Source organism: Berghia stephanieae, chromosome 2 (genome assembly GCF_034508935.2).
Source record: "Berghia stephanieae isolate SIO BIC M18660-M18661 chromosome 2, UCSD_Bste_1.3, whole genome shotgun sequence".
Taxonomy (NCBI): domain Eukaryota; kingdom Metazoa; phylum Mollusca; class Gastropoda; order Nudibranchia; family Aeolidiidae; genus Berghia; species Berghia stephanieae.
This window is the reverse complement of record NC_088361.1, coordinates 110,162,523-110,172,522: the sequence shown is the minus strand read 5'-3', so window position 1 is coordinate 110,172,522 and position 10,000 is coordinate 110,162,523. Positions and strand designations below refer to the sequence as shown.

General features: G+C 35.4%; 1 protein-coding gene across 1 annotated transcript in view; it reads left to right on the top strand.

The window, feature by feature from the left end:
• The window catches only part of LOC144966225 (RNA-binding motif, single-stranded-interacting protein 2-like), a gene marked incomplete in the record, with an annotated part of 271,179 nt that extends 265,280 nt beyond the window's left edge, over positions 1-5,899 (top strand). Inside the window, 1 exon segment of the mRNA XM_078902404.1 lies at positions 858-5,899.
• Positions 5,900-10,000: the final 4,101 nt, after the last annotated feature.

Genomic DNA, 10,000 nt, shown 5'->3' with positions numbered 1-10,000 from the left:
TCTATCCCCTTATATCTGTTTTCCAACATGCTGTCTGTCTTTGTCTTGGAATGAGATAACTTGGTTTTGTCCTGGCCATGGCTGGAGTCCTGGCTGGGAGGGAAACAGTCGAATGCATAGTTATTGTTTTGGGAGATGATATTTTTTTCCTTGTAAATCATCTCTCTGTTATTTATTATTATATTTGTTATTTTGAATTTATAATGTAAGCATTTGAGTGCATTCCTCTTTGTTGGATTTTGTGCTTGTGTCTGGATGAGACTTGTAGGTGGTTTTAAACTAAGTACATCGGTGGTATGCTCTTGGAATCTACATCTGATCCATATTTGTTCCCAGTTCCCCTTTGTCTTACTTTCTCTTGGGTGCTTTAATTGTAATTCTAGAACTTTTTACTATCCCATTTCCCAGTGGCGTGGCGTGCTTACAGTATAAGGTGGTGCCAGAAACAGAAGAAAATGACTAAAACATGCTATATTTGTAAATACAAAAGAAAGAAAAACATATACAGAAAAGACTTACTCAAATAAGTAAGAGGCGGTTTATACCATTTCTTAGTTTTAATACTTTTTCAAATGCTGTAATCCATTTTTTTAAAAGATGGAATTGGTGCCAGGCACCAAATCAACCAATATAGCCACGCCCCTGCCATTTCCTTCCTTTTTACTGGCGCTGATATGACCTTAATGTGTTGCAAGCGCCGTAAAACCCTTAAAACAACAAACAAACAACATATGACTTGGAACAGTTTCAGACTAATCATTTATATTCCTAAGAGCAAACAAACAGCTAGCTATGCTTTGTGCTACGTATTGAAAGGTTCACATCATTTACCTTGTTTTTGCTTATTTTTTCCTCAGCTTTGTAACTAATGTCCATTTGTTCCCACGAGAACAACAACAACATCCCACTGGCCTCAAGGTTGAGAGATTGGATTTCCAAGAAACGACACACAACAACAACAAAAAAACAGCTCAAGTTTCTCTCCGCTTGAAGTTTTAAGTTTGATGATTCATCAACACGCAGCAATAATATTCGTCTCATGATTTAGAGAACACATGTCATTGTTGATGTTAACATTTTGCATTTCTTTTTAAAAAAAGCTCCAGTGCTTTTTTCTTAATTGTTATTTGTAGATGTATGATAGTTGTTTCCATTGCTTGTTAGATATGTGACCAGTCGTCTCAAAGTGGTATTATGTCTGAATTAACTAGATGGAATTAATGGATTTCAAAGTCGAGAGAATATCTTATCTCGTTTTCTTCTGTTTTACTGACAATGAAATGAGTTCAATGTGTTGCAGCGCCGTAAAATCCTTAAAAACAAACCAACAATCTCATCCTACTTAAATAAACCAATAAATGTCGCTGAAAGTTGAGCTGAAAATTCTATTTATAGCATCAGGCTGACCCTGACATTATACCGTTTTGAGACAACTGTTCACATTTATCCCTTATCCTTTCTCTCCCAATGTTTCGATTTTCTATAAAGGAGAGAACGGATCAGTTAAGGGAAAATCAAATGTTTTATTCATGATATTTCTTTGTTTTGTTATTTTTTAATGTCTAATTTTTCCATTTTGCTAAAAGTAGCTAAACACATTTTTGAAAAAAAAAAAACATAAGCGAATAAAGCATTCAGTTTTTTTTTTTTTTTTTTTGTTTTGTTTTGTTTTGAAAAGTGCCTTATTTATATTTTTTATACGACACAAGTCAAAGTAAAGACTAAGCTGCCAGGAGTTGTGGACTATAAAAATTATTGACCAAAGAAAGAACATTATTAACACGGACCATTTTGGTCTTAAAGAGCTTCGAGCCCGAAGCCCTCTGTGTTAAATATTTTGTTCTGCTTTTTAAAAAGCCCTTTTATAATAATTTTTGTTGAACACATTTTTACAGCCCACCGGCAACTTTGGTTGATTTAGTAATTTATTTATTACACACTTGACCCTTGTTCTATTCTGTGTAATGAGAATTACAGTGCAGTTCGCGAAAGCTCAAATTCCTTGGAACAACTCGTGTTCCAGACCTTGTTTTTATCTAATTTTTTGTGATAAATTTTTGATCGTGTGAATTCAACACTGCATGACGGCCAACCCAACCCAACCGAATCCAATCCAAGCCAGTTTGTCAAGATGAACAGGAGATGAACAGGAGATGAACAGGATAAAATGAGTACCTGGCCGTTAACAGCGTTGTCTCTGTCGGAAAAAAAATTGTATTATCGACTAACAAGCGTCATGTCTCGTTCTACATGGTACGTGTTGCTGAAGGTCAGAGACCCTTTGTAAAGCGCTTTGAGCACGTTTAGTGAATATTGCGCTACATGAAAGCTCAAGTTTGTTTGTTTGTTTGACATTATGAATGTGCGTTATGCACTTGTTCAACTGCACAAAAAAATAATGATCTGTTAAAAGGATTGAAATTATTCTGGAGACAAACTATTAAATTATGTTGTTTGATATACTTGTACGATGCGAAAGGAAAATCAAACAGTTTTCGGAATGAAAGACAGAAATGAGGAAGGATTGATTATATCTACTGGGGTTTTTTTTTTTTTTTCTTGTGTGAGCAGCTTCTGTGAATGGGTTGGTTGGTGGAGTGGGGGGCGGGGGGTGGTGGGGATTGTAGATTTATTCATGACAGATGTTGGTTAATGATAAAAATAAATGAGGGGAAAAACCTGGTCAAATGCTGGTTGTTATTTCCAATCACTGGAGGAACGTTTTGCTTTTTGAGCGTTTGTAGATAAAGTCTTTAGTGGAGACGAGTTGGTGTTAAGTGGACTGCACTGTAATTCAACTCTCTTTTTTTTCTTCATTGTTTTATGCCATGCAAGCACTCTGCAACTCGTCTATTTTTGAGCCTCTTGTTTTCTCTCCATTTCACAATACATTTTCCATTAATTCACTCAAATTATATTTTTATAAATATAAACCACAGTGTCGGAGCTACTTAGCCCATTCTTAGATTCAATTGGTTTTTTACAATTCAATGTTTAAAATTTTTTATTCTAATGCGAGTGGTTTCCACGATCCTACTTTTTAATAAATCATTTCGTCCATTCATTGTGCTCTATATTTTTACACACTGCCTTACAAAATACTGTAAAGGTTTAATTTTTAATATTGTAAATACAATTCATTATTATTTTTTTCAGCTTTGTTTGATCACTTTTAATTTTTAAATTTTGTCTTTTAAGAAGAAACGTGCCTTTTTTGTGATTTCACTTTTGTCCATGAGGACACAAACTTACATTGATGTTGTTGTCCTTAAAGTAGTTTTGACTTCCGTCTTTTCATACCATGAAAAAAAGAACACTTTGATGTCTTAATAAGTTGGTTTTTGTGAAAAAGGAGAAAGGTTGTTTCACGTATGGTCGATCCATTTGTATTTCCCATAGAAAATGAATGCGTCATATTATTACTATTACCCCTTTACAAGCAGGAATCCATTTTAGTTTAACATGATATTAACTCACTCAACCCTAACACCGGCTATTTCCGTAGTTTACCCGGGGTTACTTTTACCCCATGCCTATTTATTACATTTTTATGAGACAAATCATAGGCGTAGTATCAAAACTAATGTTTTTAGGTTTGTTTTTTTTTTGTACGTTAATGATAGTTGAATAAAACTATCTATGCACATGTTCAATTTCAATACATTTTTTTTCCAATTTTGTAAAAGCAGCAAAAATCTCTAGGATTGAGTGAGTTAATTAAGTTTTTGTGTTTTCATTTTAAAAATTAGCAACAGCAAAGATGGCCAAGTTGGATTGCTATTACTTCTCATAATCTCTCAATGAAAAGCTTCATCAAGCCTCAGTGGGTGGGGTCTTTGATGACCTCCCATTGGGGGCAGGAGGCCACTTGCTGTCTTTGTGAAGTCTCAGGTTAGAGAGTTTTGCCGAGAGGTCATATAAATCGATAGATATTTGAAAGAAGAGTTTTTTGACCAATTTTTATATAAATATTTTCCAGAGTACGGCAGTGAACTGGTTAAAACATTTTCCATCAATAAATTAAGTTTATAACAGCTCAAAGACGTTTTCTTAACAGCATTATTCAATAGGGAATGAGATTAGCGGAAGAGTAGCGTCCCTTGATTGGACGTCACCTTACAGAGAGAACGTCAATTTGGTTTGAAGTGTCTCAAGCCGCTTTCACCGGAAGCGAGGACGAGAGACGCATGCGCACAACCAACATGACGTTCTCTCTCTAATAACTTTTCCGCCGGTGTCGTCACAGACTATGGGTGACGTCCAATCAAGGAACGCTACTCTTCCGCTAATTTCATTCCCTATTCTTGAATCCTGATACTAATTTGAACTTGACAAGCGTCTAGAATATTTCTGCCATCATTCACCGTACCTAGCTACCCTTTTGCTTGTGCAAACTTTTGGGCATAGCCAGGATCATAAGCCAAATAATTGACCCATTTTTAAAAATGTCCGTTGAATTTGATACTTGAAATGATGAGAAAATGCAAACAACTCTTTTGTGTGTGTGTGTGTGTGTGTGTGTGTGTGTGTGTATATATATATATAAGTGTGTGTGTGTGTAAGTTTGTAAATTTTAGCTCTCTCTTTTTTTTTATTTTAACCAATACAAACCATGAAAAGTTGAGTTCCCTACGATTTATCTTTTGTCAATTTTACAACGACTCATCGGAGTTCCTTGGACAAGCTTATTAACCCACAATTCACTCACTTTGGACAAATCGGGTGATTCTTGTAGACATCAGATGTCTATTTGATGGATTATATATTTTCTTTCTTGGAATGCCGAAACAACTGCATCTCGTGGAAGGCTATGATTTTGTATTGCGTACTAAATTTCAAAGTTTCAAGTAGACAAGCCTGCTCTAAAATAAAGTTGGATCAAACTGTTTTCATCAAAAAATAAATAAATAAATAAATAAATTCCCTTTATTCATCCCATAGGGGAAATTTGTCTTTAGCGTCTATTCCAAGGGGAGACTGGAATAACCCAGGCGTCAGCTGCAGTTCAGCGCCGCAAATTTGAGCTAAGGCGAGGTGACTTGATCAAGGCTACACAACATAGCGGCTGGTGATCGAACTCCGTACCTTTCGATACGAAGTAAGGACCGTATCGCTGAGCCACGCTGTCCCCAAGACAGCAGTAACATCAGTGTGACTTGGGTTTTTATTGAATTCTCAGTGGTGGAAGCCAGAATTACATTACTGTGACCGCTGTCTTGATGAAAGACGAGAAGATCTCACATCAGCTTAGGACGGAACTGAACGCTGTGAATTGTGAGAGGTTAATTATATTTAAATCATGAAAAATCAGACTGCAATGATACTGAAGAGTGTTGAGTTTTCAGATAATTCACTGCCTTGTCGTGTTATGTGTACTAATGACATATAAAAGGGTGTTTTGTAAATTGATTTATTGAGATGAAATGAAGTGGACAGGACAAACATTTCATATATTGAACCTTTTATATGGATATAGATATTCCTTTATTTTCTTTAAAAAAAAAAAAAATCTGGTATAGGGAATGAGATTAGCGGAAGAGTAGCGTCCCTTGATTGGACGTCACCCATAGTCTGTGACGTCACCGGTGGAAAAGTTATTAGAGAGAGAGCGTCATGTTGGTTGTGCGCGAGAACGAGAGACGCATGGGTGACGTCCAATCAAGGGACGCTACTCTTCCGCTAATCTCATTCCCTATACATTTCGAACTTTATACTGTGTTGAGTCGATATATATATAAAATATAAAAACAAAAACCATGAAATAATCGTGCTCAACTTTTTGATAGAAGGAGCTATTTATAAAATATTTCAAGTTTAATTATGATCAAATTCTACAATATATTGTTTCACACATTCGCTCTCATCAGGTAGATTGTTGTGTTTGTCCTACTCGAAACAATATCATAGAAGTTGAAATATTTATATATTTTATATATATATATATATATATATATATATATATATATATATATATAATATATATATTATATATATATATGGATATATATATATATATATATATATATATATATATATATTATATATATATATATATATATATATATTATAGAAACTTGAAATATTTATATATAATATATATATATATATTTATATATATATATATATATATATATATATATATATATATATATATATATATATATATATATCCAGGTGGTTCAGTCTGACAACTGTTAAGTGCGAGAGTCCTGAGTTCAAGTCCGAATGGCCATGAATTGCTTTTATGAATGAATGAAATAAGAATATATGTTTTAAAAGCAATTTGTATTACAAAAATAAATTGTTTGTGACTTTTTGTGCTTTACCTTGAAGTGTAATTGATGTCCATCATCTAATTTTGCCATCATCATCAATCCAAATGTGACCTCTTGTCACAAAACGGTGTTGGGTCTGGGTGTACCAGGTGTCAGAATGGGACGTGTGAAAATTACAATGATCAGAAATAATGAATTTGTAGCTTTTCCCGCCTTTAAAAAAACACAACGATGTTAATTTCTTTCAATAAATCAAATTTACTGTAATCCGCATAAAGTCAACACCCATAAAGTCAACTTCTGCTTAAAGTCAACTTCTGCTTAAAGTCAACACCCATAAAGTCAACTTCCGCATAAAGTCAACACCCATAAAGTCAACTTCTGTTTAAAGTCAACACCCATAAAGTCAACTTCTGCATAAAGTCAACACCCATAAAGTCAACACGCATAAAGTCAACTTCCGCATAAAGTCAACACCCATAAAGTCAACTTCCGCATAAAGTCAACACCCATAAAGTCAACTTCTGTTTAAAGTCAACACCCATAAAGTCAACTTCTGCATAAAGTCAACACCCATAAAGTCAACACGCATAAAGTCAACTTCCGCATAAAGTCAACACCCATAAAGTCAACTTCCATAAAGTCAACTTCCGCATGAAGTCAACACCCATAAAGTCAACTTCCGCATAAAGTCAACTTCTGCATAAAGTCAACTTCCGCATAAAGTCAACACCTCTTGTTGTGTCCCAAATTCTATGTTGTTTATCCGAGTGTTTTTTCCACTGATAATTATTAAAATCAACTTTGCTGAGAGTCAACTAATCATTTCCACTGATAATGAATAAAATCAACTTTGCTAAGAGTCAACCAATCATTTCCACTGATAATGAATAAAATCAACTTTGCTAAGAGTCAACCAATCATTTCCACTGATAATGAATAAAATCAACTTTGCTAAGAGTCAACCAATCATTTCCACTGATAATGAATAAATCAACTTTGCTAAGGTCAACCAATCATTTCCACTGATAATGAATAAAATCAACTTTGCTAAGAGTCAACTAATCATTTCCACTGATAATGAATAAAATCAACTTTGCTAAGAGTCAACCAATCATTTCCACTGATAATGAATAAAATCAACTTTGCTAAGAGTCAACCAATCATTTCCACTGATAATGAATAAAATCAACTTTGCTAAGAGTCAACCAATCATTTCCACTGATAATGAATAAATCAACTTTGCTAAGAGTCAACCAATCATTTCCACTGATAATGAATAAAATCAACTTTGCTAAGAGTCAACCAATCATTTCCACTGATAATGAATAAAATCAACTTTGCTAAGAGTCAACCAATCATTTCCACTGATAATGAATAAAATCAACTTTGCTAAGAGTCAACCAATCATTTCCACTGATAATGAATAAAATCAACTTTGCTAAGAGTCAACCAATCATTTCCACTGATAATGAATAAAATCAACTTTGCTAAGAGTCAACCAATCATTTCCACTGATAATGAATAAAATCAACTTTGCTAAGAGTCAACCAATCATTTCCACTGATAATGAATAAAATCAACTTTGCTAAGAGTCAACTAATCATTTCCACTGATAATGAATAAAATCAACTTTGCTAAGAGTCAACTAATCATTTCCACTGATAATGAATAAAATCAACTTTGCTAAGAGTCAACCAATCATTTCCACTGATAATGAATAAAATCAACTTTGCTAAGAGTCAACTAATCATTTCCACTGATAATGAATAAAATCAACTTTGCTAAGAGTCAACCAATCATTTCCACTGATAATGAATAAAATCAACTTTGCTAAGAGTCAACCAATCATTCTAGTAGTGCCGCGCTGAGGACCGGTCCTTTGGACCTTTTATTCATTATCAGTGGAAATTCTTTTAGCTGTGAACCGGGGATCGGTCCCATAGTGAAGACCGTCGGCGGTCCTCACTTCTTATCACCTTTCAACTAGTGCCACGCTGAAGACCGGTCTGATCACCTTCGGTCTCGCGCCATAGCCTACTACTCAGGGTTGCCAGATTATTTTTCAACAAAATGCCAGGGGAAGACTCAAAAAATGCCAAAACACTCAAAAAAATGCCAAAGTCTGTTGACTCCCACCCCCACTAAGAAAACTACTCACTTTTGATAGACAATTTACTATCATATCCTGGTGGCTTGCGTGTTTTCTTTTCTTTTTATTTTTTTTTTTTATTTTTTTTTTTTTGAATTATACTAAATTTTCTGTTGGGGTAATTATTTACCTACTGACTACTAAGTGGAGTGCTAAACCACTACACCACGGTTGGATTTTAAGAATGAAAAAGAAATGTGAAGATGTTTGTTTTTACGCGTTTAGAAATAATTAAGAAAAGGTGTCATTTGAAGTATAATATACAACAAATGAAAATGCCAAATGCCAAATGATTTTTCTAATGCCAAACGGTTTTCAAAAATGCCAGATTTTTTTAATCTGGCATTTAAAATGCCAAACTGGCAACCCTGCTACTACTTCCCCAGCGATTCGTTGCCTTCGGTTGCCTATCTTCCACCAATCACCACCCATCCCACTTAATTAATCGCACCCACCCCCCTTTGCCATACACTAAACGACACAGACGACCATACAGGCAGACGACCACCAACCTTCACTCCGCAAACCGCCCTTTCGTGTGTGAGATGGGGGGAACAGGAGGCGCACGCCTTGGACGATTCCATTATACGGGGTAAATTTCAAAATTTACTACACCATAATGATCGCAATGACAATGATCTATGGTGAAGGCATGACCCCTCTTCTCTAATGGGTTATTGTTTGAAATGTATGTGACTACTAAAGATGTGTGTGTGTTTGTGTGTGTGTGTGTGTGTGTGTGTGTGTGTCGAACCTAGCAAGTAGCAAATCCGATTCTTTGTTTTCTTTTGTCCATCTCTTGTCACCACTCCTTTCTATCGCATTGTTGTCATTTAAAATAATACAATTATATTAAAATTTCGTTTGGTGTTTTTACTAATGAAATAATATGAGTTTCATTAGTTTCTTCCTTCCAAAAAAACCAGTTATAACGTCTGAATTTTAAAAAAGTCCAATAGAATATTTGGGGACCCCGATAGCTCAGTTGATAGAGCACTCTCTTTATACGCAAAGGGCCAGAGATCGATCCCGGGTGCAGTCGAGTTTTTTCTAAATCCTTGTCTACTCAGCAATGAATGGGTAGCTGAGTTTGTTAGATCTGGCGAAAAGTCACCATCGACCCCTCTTATTACCTCATCCACCCCCTCTTATTATAACTTCACGTCTCTCTCTTACAATGCTCGCTGCCCTCTAATGTGTGTGTGTGTGGGGTGGGGGGGGGGAGGGGGGGTAGGAGTTGCGTGTGTGTATCAACGCCACGAACAACTCGATCAACGCCTTGGGCGATGCCATTATCTCCGTTAATGGGGATAAATTTCAAATTTTATTAAATTATCGAAGTAACAATGAAGTACGGTGAGCAAATAAAGAAGGCATCACCCCTCTTCTCTAATTAGGTTACAATTTGAAATGAGTGTGACTACTCCGTGTGTTTTACTCCTGTAGACCACGGTTTTCATCGTGTAGCGTCTTTAACGGTTCAAGAATGAACGATCCCACGGTCTCAAAGGTCAAACCGGTTCGAATTTCCAACAGTCTCTCAGGAATGTTCAATGTCGAAAAGGACCGGTCC